We start from the raw sequence: 20,313 nt of genomic DNA on the forward strand, positions 1-20,313 counted from the left end.
CTCTCCTCCATCCCTACCCTGATACACCTCCATCCCTACCCTGATACACCTCCACCCCAACTCTCCTCCCTACCCTGATACACCTCCACCCCTACCCTGACCTGCCTCCACCACTAAACTTATACACCTCCACCTCAACTCTCCTCCAACCCTACCCTGATACGGCTTATCCCTACCCTGATAAACCTCCACTCTCCTCCACCCCTACCCTGAAACACCTCCATCCCTACCCTGATACACCTCCACCCTACCCTGATACGCCTCCACCTCCACACCTACCCTGATGCACCTCCCCCTACCCTGACACACCTCCACTCTCCTCCACCCCTACCCTGATACACCTCCTCCCCTACCCTGATACACCTCCATCCCTACCCTGATAGCCTCCACCTCCACACCTACCCTGAATGCCTCCAACCCTACCCTGATACACCTCCACCCCTACTCTCCTCCAACCCTACCCTGATACATCTCCTCCCTACCCTGATATGCCTCCACCTCCACTCTGCTCCACCCCTACCCTGATACACCTCCACCTCCACTCTCCTCCTCCCCTGATACACCTCCACCCCAACTCTCCTCCACCCCTACCCTGATACACCTCCACCCTACCCTGATATGCCTCCACCTCCACTCTGCTCCACCCCTACCCTGATACGCCTCCACCTCAACTCTGCTCAACCCCTACCCTGATACACCTCCACCCCAACTCTCCTCCAACCCTACCCTGATACACCTCCAACCCTACCCTGATATGCCTCCACCCCAACTCTCCTCCATCTCTACCCTGATACACCTCCACCCCTACCTCCAGTGTAATCCGCAGGAGGAGCACTGGCCTTGTTGTTGAATGACAGCTGACAGCTCACATGCCCACACACACACACACACACACTGACACACACACACACAGACACATAATTCAGGGTGTGCTGTAAGCAGCATGACTAATAGTGTGCTAACTTCCTGCTTTGTGTTGGCTCAGTAATACCTGATTTATGTGGATCTCAGGGGAGGAAGCCCCCAGGTTATTGAAATATTGTGCGCAGGGTTCGAGTGGGGATGTTAGTACAGGTAAATCAATAGTGGCAGTCAATACCCTACCTGGGCTAAAGGCACAGGAGGACAGGGGAGGATTGCGCCAGTCAGCTACCAGATTCAGCTGAAAACACTACTATTGTGCTGCATATTGATTTCAACCATCATCCCGCATTTTTTACAGACACAGGTTTCTATAAAGAACATTTTTGTATGTCAGAGAAAACATCTGTTTTTGACGGTTGGTAATCCATATTAAGCAAATTACGATACAACATAATGTGTCATAAGTCATTGAATAACTATTGCAGAGTTCTCGATTTATAAATGATGAAACAAACCTTAACACCTTCAAAATAGCCGGGATAAATTGTAAAGCAAGACCTTATTTGTTGAGACTTAGCACTACACATTCACTGGACTTTACACACACACACATTCACTCTATACATAGACACATCAAGCAGTCTCTCTCAATGCACACACAGTCTGTGGGCTTCATTAGAATTCAGGATGCAAAGTGGAGGCCTGATCTATTCAGAATTGCTCATACAGGACAAAGAGAGAGAGAGAGAGAGAGAGAGAGACAGAGCTAGCCCTCCTCCCCTTCAGAGAGAGGGCCATGAGCAGCAGATTAAAAGTCAGTGTGTTCATCACCCTTCTAAAGCACTCCCATTAGCACACATTACATTACCTTCCCCACATGTTCAAATCCCTCACTGCAAGCTTCATACGACTCATCATTGCATGCCGGGATGAAAGACCTTTCAATGTTAACATCTTAACTCTAACATTCACTAGATGCCTTCAAAAAGTATTCATACCCCTTCATTTATTCCATATTCTGTTGTGTTACTGCCTGAATTCTAAAATTCTAAAATCTTGCCCACCTACACCCACTAATCCATAATGACAAAGTGAAAACATGTTTTTAGACATTTTTGCAAATGTATTGAAAATGAAATACAGACATATCTAATTTACAAAAGTGTTCATACCCCTGAGTAAATGTAGAAGCACCTTTGGCAATTAAAGCTTTGAGTCCTCTTGGGTATGTCTGTATCAGCTTTGAGTCCTCTTGGGTATGTCTGTATCAGTTTTGAGTCCTCTTGGCTATGTCTGTATCAGCTTTGAGTCCTCTTGGGTATGCCTGTATCAGCTTTGAGTCCTCTTGGGTATGCCTGTATCAGCTTTGAGTCCTCTTGGGTATGCTTGTATCAGCTTTGAGTCCTCTTGGGTATGTCTGTATCAGCTTTGAGTCCTCTTGGGTATGTCTGTATCAGCTTTGAGTCCTCTTGGGTATGTCTGTATCAGCTTTGAGTCCTCTTGGGTATGTCTGTATCAGCTTTGAGTCATCTTGGGTATGTCTGTATCAGCTTTGAGTCCTCTTGGGTATGCCTGTATCAGCTTTGAGTCCTCTTGGGTATGCCTGTATCAGCTTTGAGTCCTCTTGGGTATGCCTGTATCAGCTTTGAGTCCTCTTGGGTATGCCTGTATCAGCTTTGAGTCCTCTTGGGTATGTCTGTATCAGCTTTGAGTCCTCTTGGGTATGTCTGTATCAGCTTTGAGTCCTCTTGGGTATGTCTGTATCAGCTTTGAGTCCTCTTGGGTATGTCTGTATCAGCTTTGAGTCCTCTTGGGTATGTCTGTATCAGCTTTGAGTCATCTTGGGTATGTCTGTATCAGCTTTGAGTCATCTTGGGTATGTCTGTATCAGCTTTGCACATCTGGATTTGGGGATTTTCTCCCATTCTTCCTTGCAGATGTCTTTCCACAGATTTTCAATGGGATTCAAGTCTGGGCTTTGGCTGGGCCACTCAAGGACTTTCAGATTCTTGTTCTGAAGCCATTCCAGCGTTGCTTTGGCTGTATGCTTGGGGTCCTTCTCCTGTTGTAACATAAATCTTTGCACCAGTCTATGGTCGTTTGCACTCTGAAGCACGCTAGAAATTGTTTTATACCCTTCCCCAGATATATACCTCATCACAATTCTATTTTGGAGAAGTACGGACAGTTCCTTGGACTTCATGGTATTAAGGATTTGCCTGTATTTGGCTCCATTCATTGTTCCCTCTATCCTTACCGGTCTCCCTGGCGATGAAAAGCATCCCCATAGCATGATGCTACTACCTGTCACATCGGTTGAAAGGAGAGGACCAAGGTGCAGCGTGGTGAGCGTACATATTCTTTTTATTAGAAAAGACGGCGAACAAAACAAACACTACCCAACAAACCGTGAAGCTAAAGGCTATGTGCCATAAACAAAGTAAACTTCCCACAACACAAGGGGGGAAAGGGCTTCCTAAGTATGGTTCCCAATCAGAGACAACGATAGACAGCTGTCCCTGATTGAGAACCATACCCGGCCAAAACAGAAAATAAAGAACATAGAAAAAGGAACATAGAATGCCCACCCTAGTCACACCCTGGCCTACCCAAAATAGAGAATCAAAAACCTCTCTATGGCCAGGGTGTGACACCACCACCATGCTTCAAGGTAGGAATGGTGTTATATGAGCTGTGCCTGGCTTTCTCCAGACATAGCACTTTGCATTCATTTTTACATTTAAGTCATTTAGCAGACGCTCTTATCCAGAGCGACTTACAAATTGGTGCATTCACCTTATGATATCCAGTGGAACAACCACTTTACAATAGTGCATCTAAATCTGGCCAAAGAGTTACGTTTTTCTCTTATTAGACCACACAATATTTTGCCTTATGCTATCAGTGTTTCACATGCCTTTTTGCAAATCCAGGCATGCTCTCATGTGCCTTTTTCTCAGAAGTGGCTTCCGTCTGGCCACTCTCCCATAAAGCCCAGATTGGTGAAGTGCTGTAAAGACTGTTGTCCTTCTGGCAGGTTCTTCCATCTCAGCCAAGGAACTCTGTAGTTCTGTCAGAGAGGTCCTTCTGGTCCGGTTGCTCAGTTTGGTCAGACGGCCAGCTATAAGAAGTCCCCCACCCCCCAATGATGGAGACCACTGTGCTCTTGGAAACTTTCAACACTCTACAAATTGTTGTATACCCTTCCCCAGCTATGTGCCTCATCACAATCTTGGAGATGTACAGACAGTTCCTTGGACTTCATGGTATATATTCTGCTCTGACATGCACTGTCAACTGTGGGACCTTAGAGAGGTGTGTTTCTTTAGAAATCATGTCCAAACAATTGAATTGGCCACAGGTGGACTCCAATGAAGTTGTAGTGACATCTCAAGGATGATCAAAGGACATTGGATGCACCTGAACTCAATTTGGAGTGTCATAGCAAAGGGGTGTGAATGCTTGAAATTAGATATTTCTGATATTTCATTTTCAATAAATTAGGTGAACCAATTATTACTGTCCGCTCTGTTCCGGAGCCTTAGTTGTGAGATTCCAATTTTGTGAACAATTAATCTGTATTTAAGGGTGTTAAGCATGTTGATACAGTCAATTCCTGTGCACTGAGGGGGAAGCCGGAGTCAGCCGTTAATCAAAATGTCTCTCAGCCATTTACAGAGCCATGTAAACGGCACCCTTTCCCCGGCTCCGTTCAAAGCCCCCTCCACACACAGCATAGCTCAGCACTGCTTGTTGCTCCAAGCTATTTTTGTGAGAACTTGCTTCAGCATTTATTCCATCAAACCTTGTTTTTCAAGTTGCCTTTTCCACTGCAGAGGAAAGGCACATAAGCATACGTGTAGGATTGTTTTTGTGGGGTCAAAATATGATGTGTTTTACAGAATGCATAGAATGTGTTTGTGTGAGTGTTTGTGCATTTATCCTCACTTGTTCTATGTGTGTCTACATTCTATGTGTGTAACAATCTATGTGTGTAACATTCTGTGTGTGTCTACAGTGCTATATGTGCATTTTTAAATGTATGTCCTTATGTGTGACCACATATTGTGTGTGTTTGGGAGTGTGTGGCATGTGAATGTTTGTGTATGTGTCATAACACATTTCATATGTGTGTGTGTTAAGATCCTACAGTGCTGTGTGAGATTGTGTGCATTTTTGGCGAATAAGAATAGTGTGTGTGTATTTGTGTGTATATGTTTTGTGTGATAAGTAACACTCCCCCATCCATCCAGGCCTTGCCCCAGCATGCTCTATGACTGACACACTGACTAATACACAGACAGATAAACACCCTCACTGACAAACACGATAAGGATTCGCCTAGGAAACACTGACACCGACTGACTGATGGACGTCTCCATGGAGACCAGTCACCAAGACTGACACCATGTCAGTCTTTATCACAGCAGAGTGCCGTGCCAACCAAATCATTACGAGAGAGAGAGAGAGAGAGAGAGAGAGAGAGAGAGAGAGAGAGAGAGAGAGAGAGAGAGAGAGAGAGAGAGAGATGAATTGAAACATGGAAAACGTACTGTATACAGAGTGAAAAAGGTATTGGCTGAGAATATGGAGGAGTAAATAAGAAAAAAAACAAGCTTGTATACCTGACAGCAGGGCACCTCTTTATCACAGGACACGTCCCTGTCATCCCTCCCTTCTGCTTTACTGTTCTATCATGCCTTCTTGGTCTCACCCCATCATTCACATCTCACTTAGTTTTACTCCATCCACTCCCTCTATCATCCCTCTTCTTTTCCTCTGTGATCTTTCAATCCTCTCTTCATATAATGCTTGTGTCTCTCTCTCCTCACCCCTTTCAGTCCGACTGCTCTTTCCACACCTCTCCTCTCTCCGCTGGTTTCTACACCATTCCCCTCTCCATGATCTCTCTCCACCCCTCTCTCCCACGCTGTGCGAAATAGAAGCGCTCGCGCAGACTTGGGTTGCCATAGTAACCTGCTCACTCACCATCTTGCGTGTCTCCGTCACATCAGCAGCAGGGGTGTCCGTCGCCTGGCTCTGCAGTTCCCAACACGGGGCAGCTCCATCACTCCACAATGAGGACTGGGGCCTGGCCTGGGGGCTGGGGCTCTCACTCACTGGTGCTGCTGCACCCAGTAAAAAACTAGGAGAGAAAAAAATGCAAGAGTAGCAAAATATATAAATAAATGAGTACAACTGAGTCAACAGTCTCCGTATAACCCCATCCTGCAGACCCCTGAGAAGAGGACAAATAAAATAATAAAGGCATGTGTGTTGTTCACCATGGCACTTAGAATAATCATCCTTCCTAACCATAGGGCAGAATCAGTGATTTATCGCAGTAATCATGTATGACGTCACTAGCTGCAGCCTGCCTGCTCCTCTCTGGCCTTCAGAGAGCTCTACTAGGAGACACTGGGGGCTGCTCTCCCCCACTGTCACATTCTCCCTGTGACATCACCAGCCTGGGTGTGTAGCCCTCTGCCTATGTGTCCTTCTCAGTCATGTTCCCACTCAGCTTGTTGAGCATTGTTGGAGTGACCTCACCAAACAGTGACCTCACCAAACAGTCAACCAAAAATACCACGTGGTAAAACACCACACATTTTAGTCATTTAGCAGATGCTCTTATCCAGAGCAAAAAGGGTTAAGTGCCTTGCTCAAGAGCACATCAACAGATATTTCAACTAGTTGGCTCAGGGATTCTAACCAGCGACCTTTCAGTTACTGGCCCAATGCTCTTAACCATTAGGCTTCCTGCCACCCCATGATGCTTTGTGGTCATCATAATCATGGCAAGATCATTGTAATGTCTAGTTGCTGCATTACTACCATTATCATCATCACCATTACACTGTAATAAACATCATCATCAACATCCTCGCAGGCATGCAGGCGCTAACTGTAGTGCTCTCTGATCACACACAGCCAGTCAAGCAGACAGAGGAAAAGCCCCTAGCCTCAGTTTGTCTGACTTTGCATGGCTGTATTGAGCTCTTATGTTGCCACTGACCCGAAACAAACTCCCTCAAGATACTGTGCCTTGATGCAGCCAAGCTGCCATGGCTCCAAAGAAGAGAGGTCACTGAAAGCTTGACTGCTTTCATTACCCCACCACATTTACTAACACGTGATCTAACCAAAGTCCCCCACCCCACTACCATCACCCAACCGGCTTAGCCAATATACGACCAAACCATTTAAAACTGACCGCTTTCATTAGCCAACCAATTTTTAATAACACGATCCAACCGTAACCCTCCTGCTTCCAGGCACCCATGTGACACATGAGTGAGCAGCAGCATGATCACGTTCCATTATGTGACCGGCTTTACTAACACATGGTCGAACCTTATAGTAGAGTCGACCACTCTCACTCCCATGGAGCACATGAAGGAAAATCATCTATGGCCCCCAGTCTCTACCCAGCGGTCCCTACCCAGCCGTCCCTACCCAGCCGTCCCTACCCAGCCGTCTCTACCCAGCCGTCTCTACCCAGCCGTCTCTACCCAGCCGTCCCTACCCAGCCGTCCCTACCCAGCCGTCCCTACCCAGCCGTCCCTACCCAGCCGTCTCTACCCAGCCGTCTCTACCCAGCCGTCCCTACCCAGCCGTCCCTACCCAGCCGCCCCTACCCAGCGGTCTCTACCCAGCCGCCCCTACCCAGCGGTCCCTTCCCAGCGGTCCCTTCCCAGCGGTCCCTACCCAGCGGTCCCTACCCAGCGGTCCCTACCCAGCGGTCTCTACCCAGCCGCCCCTACCCAGCGGTCCCTACCCAACGGTCGCTACCCAGCGGTCCCTACCCAACGGTCCCTTCCCAGCGGTCCCTACCAACGGTCCCTACCCAACGGTCCCTACCCAGCGGTCCCTACCCAACGGTCCCTACCCAGCGGTCCCTACCCAACGGTCCCTACCCAGCGGTCCCTACCCAGCGGTCCCTACCCAGCGGTCCCTACCCAACGGTCGCTACCCAACGGTCGCTACCCAGCGGTCCCTACCCAGCGGTCCCTACTCAGCGGTCCCTACCCAGCAGTCTACTAGAGCCGACCACTGTCACTCCCACAGTACCTTAAATTAACACTAGAAGGTAACCCATCTATGGCTCCCAGTCCCTACCCAGACTCCCCTGCTGTAAGGGACATAGACATGAGCACATCCCCCCCCAGGGGAAATTCCACTATTTCTAATGATGTCAATTCAATGGATTATGGTATTCATTTGATATCATTAACCATTGTCATTCTCCCCAACTATTATTCAATAATTAATGCCAGTCATCATGGCCCCAGAAGGGCCGACACCCAGGCCTAGGCTGGACACTCAATCAAACCAATCACAGCTAATTATATCTGCTCTGTCATCAGTGGCAGGCGGCTTAGCAGCTCTACTGAGAATGGGTCAGTCAGTGCTCATGCAATATCCATGCAATATCCAGACTCTGGTTATTAAGATTGAAGTGATGCCAGATCATGCAAAAGGAAACCTAGATCTTTGTCCTTCCCTCCTGTGGTTAGGACAATGTATAGGCACATGTGGGGACAAACGCTGATATGTGTGACATGATAACAGAGGCTGTAAAGCCATGCGGTTCATCACACTGCATTATTCAGGGACAGCCCTAGGTTGTTCCCACAAATTCAGCCTATCATAGCTGATCTGCAAGTCTCTCCAGCATGCTAGCAGTCAACTTCAACCTCCATCCTGTCAACACCAACAAGTTGGGCTGCTATCAATCAATGACAATACCAGCCTATATAGAGATCAGCCAACTTCTTGCCCTATTGAGAATAGTGCCAGTCTCATCTACAGTGGGGGGAAAAAGTATTTGATCCCCTGCTGATTTTTTACGTTTGCCCACTGACAAAGAAATGATCAGTCTATAATGTTAATGGTAGGTTTATTTGACCCCCTCTCAATCAGAAAGATTTCTGGCTCCCAGGTGTCTTTTATACAGGTAACGAACTGAGATTAGGAGCACACTCTTAAAGGGAGTGCTCCTAACCGCAGCTTGTTACCTGTAAAAAAGACACCTGTCCACAGAAGCAATCAATCAATCAGATTCCAAACTCTCCACCATGGCCAAGACCAAAGAGCTCTCCAAGGATGTCAGGGACAAGATTGTAGACCTACACAAGGCTGGAATGGGCTACAAGACCATCGCCAAGCAGCTTGTTGAGAAGGTGACAACCGTTGGTGCGATTATTCGCAAATGGAAGAAACACAAAAGAACTGTCAATCTCCCTCGGCCTGGGACTCAATGCAAGATCTCACCTCGTGGAGTTGCAATGATCATGAGAACGGTGAGGAATCAGCCCAGAACTACACGGGAGGATCTTGTCAACGATCTCAAGGCAGCTGGGACCATAGTCACCAAGAAAACAATTGGTAACACACTACGCCGTGAAAGACTGAAATCCTGCAGCGCCCGCAAGGTCCCCCTGCTCAAGAATACATATACAGGCCCGTCTGAAGTCTGCCAATGAACATCTGAATGACTCAGAGGACAACCGGTGAAAGTGTTGTGGTCAGATAAGACCAAAATGGAGCTTTTTGACATCAACTCAACTCACCGTGTTTGGAGGAGGAGGAATGCAGCCTATGACCCCAAGAACCCCATCCCCACCGTCAAACATGGAGGTGGAAACATTATGCTTTGGGGGTGTTTTTCTGCTAAGGGGACAGGACAACTTCACCGCATAAAAAGGACGATGGACGGGGCCATGTACTGTCAAATCTTGGGTGAAAACCTCCTTCCCTCAGCCAGGGCATTGAAAATGGGTCGTGGATGGGTATTCCAGCATGACAATGACCCAAAACACACGGCCAAGGCAACAAAGGAGTGGCTCAAGAAGAAGCACATTAAGGTCCTGGAGTGGCCTAGCCAGTCTCCAGACCTTAATCCCATAGAAAATCTGTCGAGTTGCCAAACGTCAGCCTCGAAACCTTAATGACTTGGAGAAGATCTGCAAAGAGGAGTGGGACAAAATCCCTCCTGAGATGTGTGCAAACCAGGTGGTCAACTACAAGAAACGTCTGACCTCTGTGATTGCCAACAAGGGTTTTGCCACCCTAAGTCATGTTTTGCAGAGGGGTCAAATACTTATTTCCCTCATTAAAATGCAAATCAATTTATAACATTTTTTACATGCGTTTTTGTGGATTTTTTTGTTGTTATTCTGTCTCTCACTGTTCAAATAAACTTACTATTAAAATTATAGACTATTCATTTCTTTGTAACTGGGCAAACGTACAAAATCAGCAGGGGATCAAAAACTTTTTTCCCCCATTTTTTTATTTTAAAAAAGTCAAAAGTTTCTCTCTCTCTCACACACACACACATTCACACAACCACATTTATACAGTAAAAGACACGTCTTACTGTGGTATTCTCTCTCTAACGTAACACTCCAAAATGGTGAACAGAGCTGTGCAGATTGACAATGTTCAAGTCTGAAAGCACTTGATTCAGGTGACAAGAGCCCTGACAGAGTAAGGCATTATCTCCCAGTCAGCTTTGCTCTTGGCTAGGTGTGCAGGTGTAATCTCCCCTGTTCCTGTTTGCTTGTTTTCATCTGCCTCATCAGTTATGCAGTGATGTGACTGAAATGAAAGTGCAGGCTGGCCTGATTTCTCAAATGACTGAGATCACCCATCCCACACTTCATTTGTGACAACAACAAAGTTATAACTCTCAGCTTGGTTTTGGCAGTTCAAATTAGTCTGCCAACTGGGCATAGTTGACCTGTCCGCTCTTCTCTTCCTGGGGCAAACAGCCAACCAGGAGCTTGTGTTGATTCTGTGGGCTTGCTAACACAGTGATGTTCCTTTATTCTTAAATGTATAACTAAAATCTAGAGAGCTATATATTAAAATCTAGTGGGATCTATATTAAAATCTAGTGAGCTCTATATTAAAATCTAGTGGGTTCTATATCAAAATCTAGTGGGCTCTATATCAAAATCTAGTGAGCTCTATATCAAAATCTAGCAAACTCTATATTAAAATCTAGCAAGCTCTATATTCAAATCTATATTAAAATCTAGCAAGCTCTATATTAAAATCTAGCGAGCTCTATATTAAAATCTAGCAAGCTCTATATTAAAATCTAGTGAGATTTATATTAAAAGCTATGGAGCTCTATATTAAAATCTAGTGAGCTCTATAATAAAATCTTGTGGACTCTGTATTAAAATCTAGCAAGCTCTATATTCAAATTTATATTAAAATCTAGATGAGTGCCATATTAAAATCTAGCAATCTGTATATTAAAATCTAGTGAGCCCTATATTAAAATCTAGCTTTCTCTATATTAAAATCTAGCTTTCTCTATATTAAAATCTAGCAAGCTCTATATTAAAATCTAGTGAGATTTATATTAAAATCTATGGAGATCTATATTAAAATCTAGCAAGATCTACATTAAAATGTAGTGAGCTCTACATTAAAATCTAGTGAGCTCTACATTAAAAGCCAGTGAGCTCTACATTAAAAGCCAGTGAGCTCTACATTAAAAGCCAGTGAGCTCTATATTAAAAGCCAGTGAGCTCTATATTAAAATCTAGTGAGATTTATATTAAAAGCTAGTGAGCTCTATATTAAAAGCCAGTGAGCTCTATATTAAAAGCCAGTGAGATCTATATGAAAATCTAGTGAGCTCTATATGAAAATCTAGTGAGCTCTATATTAAATTCTAGTGAGATCTATATTAAAAGCTAGCTGACTGGGACAAAGCAAAATGATGTCAAAGCTGAGCAGTGCTCCTTAACAACAACAACTCAGTTTGGGTGAATGGGGTAAGAGTTCAAATTCATGGGATGTCCTACAGCAGGTCAACTATGTCTTGAATAAAATATTCCACTTGCACGCTATTAAGTAATCTCAGTTAACCTTTCCTTGTGAATCATGACATTGTTTAATTTTAATAACACGCATATTCGGTAAAGAGGTGCCAATGGCTGTGCACTGTCAAGACTGAAAAGGATTCTGGGGCAGCCTGGGCCACAGCTACATGACAGATCCCTAATAGTCCCAAGGCCTTTACTAATTCAGTGTAGCAGGTTTCTGGATTTGCTGGGAGTGTGAAGCCCGGGGAAATTATGTCTAAACCCTTCAATCCATAGAGGACAATGCTTAATAAATAATGTTCTTGTTTTCCTCTGACTGTCCACCGCTTGCTATTGGTCACCTTTTGACCCAGTCTGGTTTTAATCTATTTCAAATCATCTCAAGGACATTTTTAGGGAATATCTTTGGTGGGGGGATGGAAGGAAGGAAGGGAAAGAACCACTTGTGTGTGTTTCAAGAGCTAGATTTATCCTTGTCTTTACAGCTACGAGATGTCTTGATCTTTTTAAAACCCTGCCCTTGGCTAAAAGGCCTTGTCTCTAATGTGATATTTAAAGTGACATTCTTCTCCTCCTCCCAGGGCCACTGTGTGACTTGTACTGGTCCTATGAGTGGAGAGGAGAGGGATGTGCACTTTGATTACCCACACAGCTCCACCTCACATGTACTAACAGGTCCCGTTTGATCTGAGCACTTTAAACATCTGCTATAAGGGAAACATTAAAAACTTAACGTCATCTTACATTTTTACATCTGTAGTTACAGGCAAAATGGTTAAGAATAAGCACAGAGGCTTGTAGTTATAATGGCATACATCACAGTCGTTCACTGAGCAATTGAGAGTGAAGCAGTGATACAGTAGGTACTAACAAGCATCAAATCTGACATGGTGCCAATGTTTAATGAAAACAATTTCCACTATCTCCACAGATGTAACAGCAGTGAGACTGGTTTATGAGACTGGGTCTATGTTTAAGACCAGCAGTGGATGAGGTTTGGACGATTGAGTGGACCAGAGATGAGTGTAAAGTCAGACACATGTAGAAAATGTTTTTTTTTTTTTTAAATGTTCATTTTGCTCACTACTTCATTTCTTGGGGAAAATATTCTCTCTAAAGTTGTGTATTTATTGGTTGATTAACTTTTTCTGCCCATTGCTCTCTATTTCATATACTTAACCCTTAAGTCCAACTCCACAATTAAATAACTTTTCATTCTCAGAATGGCAGCTTTCCCCCAGTCATATCTCAAACAGAAATGCCTCTGAGCACTGCTCCAAAATTAGCTTGGAGCTGAAATCCAACTTCAGCCATCCACCACCAGCTGAGTGGCAAGAACTGGCCCAGGACCAGTGCTTGAAGGGCCTCTTTTAAAGCACTCTCCTCTCCCCCATTCTAGCCTAACCACCCATCGCACAACACACTTCACCCTCAATCTAATCCTGCCCAGTGCTCCACTTTGCCCCCTAACGCCCCATTAATAACTTAGCCCCTATCATAAACTCACGAAATCAAACTGTGCCCACTGACTGCTGTGCCAGGCAGCAATCTCATTCTGCCAGACTGCCCACCCACAACACACTGCTGCACATTAGCATTTCAATCTGCTCGTAAACGTATCGTTGTGTTGCAGATAGAGGCGGTAGATCTTCATTCATCAGCCCTAATCTATCTGCTCCTTGTTCTCAACCAGAGGGGCTCCTCTGTGGGCCACAGTTATAGTGGCTTAACCTGCATGCCTCAGTCATGTGCCGCGCACGGTGCCTCCGCATTATTCACACTATTTGGGGACACTGATCATTGTCAAGAGAGAATAACCAAACAAAACAGATGACCGCAAATAATGTGGCTTAATAGTACCCACTGTGCACACACTGGTTGACTCAACGTTGTTTCCACGTTATTTCAGTGAAATTACGTTGAACCAACGTGGAATAGACGTTGAATTGACGTCTATACCCAGTGGGTATAGCGTAATAACTTTTTCTCAGAACAATTGGCCTATTGAATAGGAAATATTTAATATGCCACGCATTAGGCAACTCAGCAGAACTGTGAAATACGAGCCATAACAATACAATTATTATAATTATAGTCAATAATTTTTTTTTTTAAATTAGGCTACTGTAGCCCTGTGCATTTATCAATTGTTATCAATGCCATTTGCCAAAGACACGACACCAATGTCAGAAACAGACAATTTAACGAGACCCGCGTATGTCTTCTTATGAATTAAGTATGAAGTACACGAATCACTTGACTTTCCTGTTTCATTCGTACGCACTCTCACCGAATTAAATGTATCGTCTCGCAACAATTCATGGTTAAAGGCGCCGAAACTCCTCACATTTCAGGACGATAATGTAGATTATCCGCTTGTTTCTTTCCAGAAACATGATTGATATTCCGTCCTATCAATTCTGAAACGCGGTCCTTATTAAAGCAATAGCCTTAACATTTATCAGTTTACATTGATGCGCGTCGCTGCGTGCACGCACAGACGAACGCGCGCACAAACCCACACATACAGACACCGCCGCATTAATTCGTTAACGACAACCGCAAATGAAATATATTGGAACAGCGAAAACTATTCAGCAGATAAAGAATAGGCTGGTCATACCCCAACGATGCTTTATGAAAGCTGAGAATCCAAAGTCAAACAACGGGATTTGTTTAACATGCGACACACGAATAACGTCCCTTATACTCTGATTCCATTTAATGAATCTTACCTTTCCTTTTAATATATTCCTTAAACTGCAGAGGCGTAGCCTATAGTCAGCGTCTTCTCTCCCCTCTCTCACTCTCGTCCTTTCTCTCTCTCTCTCTCCAACCCGCCCTCTCTCTCTCTCTCTCTCTCTCTCTCTCAAATTGATTCACCCTTTTTCGGCGCTTGTACCACAGTGCCGTGTTTTCCCGACCTAAGAAAGCAGAGCCCGTTCATTTTACATGGCCAGATGGAAAAATACAACCACCGAAAGTGGGTGATGGAAAAATCATGACGAAACATAGGCCTAGTAAACTATTTCGTGTAAATACGAATCGTTGAGGATAAATATAGACGTTAATAGAAACATGTCCGTTTCTCCAGGCATGCGTAGGCCACTAATAAACACGCGCGCACGGCTGGAAGGGATGAGAATTTACAACAAACGACAACAAAAAAATGCACCTTCTCCCATTGATTGAGACCAGTCTGGTTGAATAGGATTATTTTCCCTTGTCTCAGAGGCAGGACGATTAATAACTTATATAACTTTATTCAATATGTAGGCTAGTCTCTCATATTATGTAATACAATTAAGTACTGCACCTCTCTTGTGTAGATGCACCTTGACATTCCCTGTATCCGACGCGTAGGTGTTTACTATTGTCCCTATTGCGCTTTGGTGGTGCACATCCCACTCCTCTCATTGCGATGTAACGAGGACGCAATGACTATTGCTATATAGATTCATACACCAGCAGCGTCCTAAACACGTTTTGTTATTGTGCTGAATAGTTTACTTTCTCAAAGTTGGGGCAACAATATCAATCAATATAATTAAATTAATCCCAAAGTTGTTGCGCAAATGAAAGTCACACACTCCAAGACGAAACAAATTGAGTATTTGAAAAGGTGGCCATATTATCCAAGTTTTATGATGCAGGTGTGTGAAGGTGAACACACATTTGTCACGTCACAAATAGCAGATCATGCAAGACACATTCTCACTGCTTCACTGGGTTTAATGGACGACTGGCTCGGATGTGGCAGGGCCTGCAAACTTTTACAGACTACAATGGGAAGCACAGCCAAGAGCTGCCCAGTGACAGAGCCTACCAGACAAGCTAAATAACTTATATGCTTGCTTCCAGGCAAGTAACACTGAAACATGCATGAGAGCATCAGCTGTTCCTGAGGACTGTGTGATCGTGCTCTCCACAGCTGATGTAAGACCTTTAAACAGGTCAAACATTCACAAGGCCAGATGGATTACCAGCACGTGTACTCCGAGCATGAGCTGACCAACTGGCAAGTGTCTTCACTGACATTTTCAACCTCTCCCTGTCTGAGTCTGTAATACCAACATGTTTCAAGCAGACCACCATAGTCCTTGTGCCCAAGAACACTAAGGTAACCTGCCTAAATGACTACCAACCTGTAGCACTCACGTCTGTAGTCATGAAATGCTTTGAAAGGCTGGACATGGCTCACATCAACACCATTATCCCAGAAACCCTAGACCCACTCCAATTTGTATACCGCACCAACAGATCCACAGATGATGCAATCACTATTGTGCTCCACACTGCCCTTTCACACCTGGACAAAAGGAACACCTATGTGAGAATGCTATTCATTGACTACAGCTCAGCGTTCAACACCATGGTGCCCTCAAAGCTCATCACTAAGCTAAGGAAGGTCCCTGGAACTAAACACCTTCTGCAACTGGATCTTGGACTTCCTGACAGGCCGCCCACAGGTGGTAAGGGTAGGTAACAACACATCCGCCACGCTGATCCTCAACACGTTCCAGTCCCCTCAGTCCCCTCTTGTACTCCCATGACTGCACGGCCACGCACGACTCCAACACCATCATTAAGTTTGCTGATGACAACAGTGGTAGGCCTATCACCGACAACAATGAGACAGCCTATAGGGAGGTCAGAGACCTGACTGTGTGGTGCAAAGACAACAACCTCTCCCTCAACGTGATCAAGACAAAAGAGATGATTGTGGACTACAGGAAAAGGAGGAAGGACCGAGCAGTCCCCCATTCTCATCAAAGGGGCTGTAGTGGAGCAGGTTGAGAGCTTCAAGTTCCTTGGCGTCCACATCACCAACAAACTAACATGGTCAATGCACACCAAGACAGTCGTGAAGAGGGCACGACAAAACCTATCCCCCTCAGGAGACTGAAAAGATTTGGCATGGGTCCCCAGATCCTCAAATGGTTTTACAGCTGCACCATCGAGAGCATCCTGATGGGTTAAATCACTGCCTGGTATGGCACCTTCTTGGCCTCCAACCGCAAGGCACTTCAGAGGGTAGTGCGTACGGCCCAGTACATCACTGGGGTCAAGCTTCCTGCCATCCAGGACCTCTACACCAGGCGGTGTCAGAGGAAGGCCCTGAAAATTGTCAGACTCCAGCCACCCCAGTCATAGACTGTTCTCTCTGCTACCGCACGGCAAGTGGTACCGGAGTGCCAAGTCTAGGTCCAAGAGGCTCCTAAACAGCTTCTACCCCCAAGCCATAAGACTGCTGAACAGCTAATCAAATGGCTACCCAGACTATTTGCATTGCCCCCCCCACTGGAATGCTGCTGCTACTGTCTGTTATATCTATGCACAGTCACTTTAATAACTCTACCTACATGTACAACATATTACCTCAATTATCTCAATACCAGTAAACCCACACATTTACTGTACCGGTACCCCCTGTATATAGTCCCGCTATTGTTATTTACTGCTGCTCTTTAATCATTTGTCATTCTTATCTCTTACTTTTTTTGGTATTTTCTTAAAACCGCATTGTTGGTTAAGGGCTTGTAAGTAAGCATTTCACTGTAAGGTCTACACCTGTTGTATTGTGCGCATGTGACAAATACAATTTGATTTGATTTAGATTGAAAAGCGTGTGCTGATGTGAACAGTGGAGGCTGCTGAGGGGAGGACGGCTTATAGTAATGGCTGGAATGGAGTCAATGGAATGGTATCAAACGCATGTGTTTGATACCACTCCATTGACTCCATTCCAGCCATTATTATGAGCCGTCCTCCCTTCAGCAGCCTCCAGTGATATACATATAATCCTGACAGAAAGCTGATAAAGATAAATGTGCATCTGTGTGTTTTTAGTTGTTACTCTACAGGTTATACTCAGGGTTTGAAGTTGGGTAGGTAGAGAGAGAGAGAGAGAGAGAGCGAGAGAGAGAGAGGGAGTGAGAGAGAGGGAGAGATAGAAGGATAGAGTGAGGGATATATACAGAGAGAACATATGAGTGTGTGTGTGAGAGAGAGAAAGTGAGGGGGGATAGAGAGAAAAAGAGTGTTTGGGTGTATATGTGTGAGTGAGAGGTAGAGAGAGAGGAGGGGATAGAGAGATTGGGACAGAGAGAACGAGTGTGTGTGAGACGGAGAGAGTGAGTGTGTGTGTGAGAGGGGGGAGGTAAAGATGCACGTGTGCTTTTATTAGGGAACGTTCTCTGCTGTTTGGCTCTGACAGGTTCCCTTGGCAACGATCAAGCACATACAGTACCTAGAGCCCCACCCCCCAGCACACACATTCACTTATTGCTATGAATCTTTCAGAGCGGGTCTGTGTCCTCTCCATTTAGTATGATTTCTCTCAAATATAAGATCAATATTGTGATACTCAGGGATGGAAGGGGGCGTGTCAGTGGGAGACAGCGATTGGGGGACAGAGAGGTCATTGCAATGAGAGACTGTGTCTGTGGAATTGAGAGAGAGAGAGGGAGGGAAGGGGGGCCGGGGATAATCAGATGGGCGATTAGTGGTGAATTGATAACGTTCTATATTCAGACATGGTGAATCAGTCTTTTTCACAGCCACTCTTCTCTCAGTCTCTCTCTCTCTCTGATACACACACACACACTCAGAACTTCTGTTTGTGCGAAGGCAGCCTGCTTCATTGTCATGTCCTATCTCCCTATACCTTCCTTGTCATTCCACGTGAGTAACGGACCATTTCATGAAAGTCAGTTCGTTACATGTGATTGGGGCTCCCTCTAAGGTCTGTGTTTGGAATGGTGCCCACTCAATGCCCCCATTATGTACATGGCCTAAGCTGCCCCCTCCAACCCCTTACCCCCCACCGTCTCTCTTCCGTTTACCCCACCAGTCCCACTCGCTGCAGTACACAATAGAGCACTCACTCCACTGACATATCTATACCATTAACTTTCTTTCTCCCTCCCTCTTCCTCTTCTCCCTGTCCCCTACATCTCTCTATGCAGTAACGGTGTGGCATTGTTCACAGCCTATAGAATTCCCCTGGAATTCCATACCAATGTGCAGCGCTTTTGCATTGCTCTCCCTAGGTCTCCCCTCCTCCTCCTCCCCTGCATGCCTCCCTCCATCCCTTTCTCTATTAAATTTCCAGTCACACAACAGTGCAGTGAATATCCCTCCCTCTCTCTAACTCACACACACCACATCCCTCCCTCTCTTCTTCTCTCTCTCTCTCACACACAGAGCTGTTGTCTGTCTGCCTGGATCTCTATCACTGCCTCTTGATATTGACTGTTCTTTCTCCACTTTGAACCTCTCAATCTCTCTCACCCTTGATATAGACCGCTCTCTTTTCACCTCCAATCTCTTCATCTCTCCACCCTCATCATTTAAAAGAGCCACACACACATCCACTCCTCCTTCCCTCTCTCTCTCTTTCTCTCTCCCTGTACCGCAGTGTCTGCTCAGGCTGTATGATCAGGAGTGACCCCCCCCCCCCCCTCTCTCCCGCGCTGGGTTCTGTTCTGGCCGTCAGGGGAGCCTATAAGTGACTGATTGAGTGAGTGGACACCACAAGCCGTTAAATGAATAGATGGGAGCCGCTGGAAGGATGCAGTTCATATGAAGGTAGAGCACTTGCAACCTAGTATCTGCGGTTCTGCGTTTTGGTTAAAGCTCTGTCCTGCTACGCTGGGTTGATGTTCCTGTTCCTCTCTGTGTTGGGCTGTGTTAGCACATTGAGATGTGCTGCAATGTTCAGATCTCATGGCTGCGGTGGTGTGGATGTTGCTGTGTTTGTGAGTTAAGTGTCTGTTAGCGTTAACGGTTAGCGTTGGGAGCTGTGCCACGTTAGCACTCCGCTGGGCCGCAGCAACACGGAGACTGTAGGGTATGAAATGAGCCAGACACACCGGCCGTGCGGGAGGCACCCTGTTTCCCTTCTCAGTAGTTCAGCGCTGAACTCTCTGCATCATCTGGAGGTCTTGGGAGACCTTTGGTCTTTATCTGATGGGTTAACAGCATGGACCCCAGCAGTAGACAACAACCTATCCTCTGTGATACATACCAAATTCAACATTCATCTCTCGTGACTAGCCAGGCTAGGATCCATCCATGCTCTGAAGCTTAGCTTTACACTCTGAAAGAGGAGCTGCACTCTGACACAGAGTTAACCAAGCCTGCATCTCCACCACTGAGTCGATAGACCTCCATCACAAACAACACCATCTGGCACCCCACATCCATTAGGCTGCATTGACCTCCACCACCAGGCCCAGTGTACCTCCACCACCAGGCCCAGTGTACCTCCACCACCAGGCCCAGTGTACCTCCACCACCAGGCCCTAAAAAGTAAAGACCAATCCAATTTAAGGCATGATATGATCCCCTCTCCAGGCTAAATGTAGCTGTACCAGAAGGCAGTAAAAACACATCCATTCACCGCTAGGCCTGATAACACTCCTCCTCTCATCCAGCATGCCATAAAACAAACTCTGCCCCCAGGCCCATAAACCCCATCAGGCCCAACAACACTTCTGCCACCAAGCCAATAAACTCCATCTCCAGGCCCTATAAACACCCAGGCTCATACAATGGCCCACTGTCCCCTTGACAACCAGGACGGACAGACCACAGCTAG

The 20,313-nt window shown here is 45.7% G+C and overlaps 1 protein-coding gene across 2 annotated transcripts in view; it reads right to left on the minus strand.

The window, feature by feature from the left end:
- lrrc4ba (leucine rich repeat containing 4Ba) overlaps positions 1-14,569 on the minus strand; it is a 29,955-nt gene extending 15,386 nt beyond the window's left edge. Inside the window, exons 1-2 of one of the 2 annotated variants that reach the window (XM_014193829.3) lie at positions 14,447-14,569; positions 5,854-6,010 (exon numbers count right to left, since the gene is read on the minus strand). The gene's annotated coding sequence lies outside the window, so the exon portion shown is untranslated. Of the gene's footprint in view, positions 1-5,853; positions 6,011-14,334 lie in introns of both variants that reach the window. The other variant, XM_014193830.3, reaches the window with a different exon arrangement.
- Between the last annotated feature and the right edge of the window lie 5,744 nt (positions 14,570-20,313).

Source organism: Salmo salar, chromosome 03 (assembly GCF_965601325.2).
Source record: "Salmo salar chromosome 03, fSalSal1, whole genome shotgun sequence".
In the NCBI taxonomy this organism is placed as follows: Eukaryota; Metazoa; Chordata; class Actinopteri; order Salmoniformes; family Salmonidae; genus Salmo; species Salmo salar.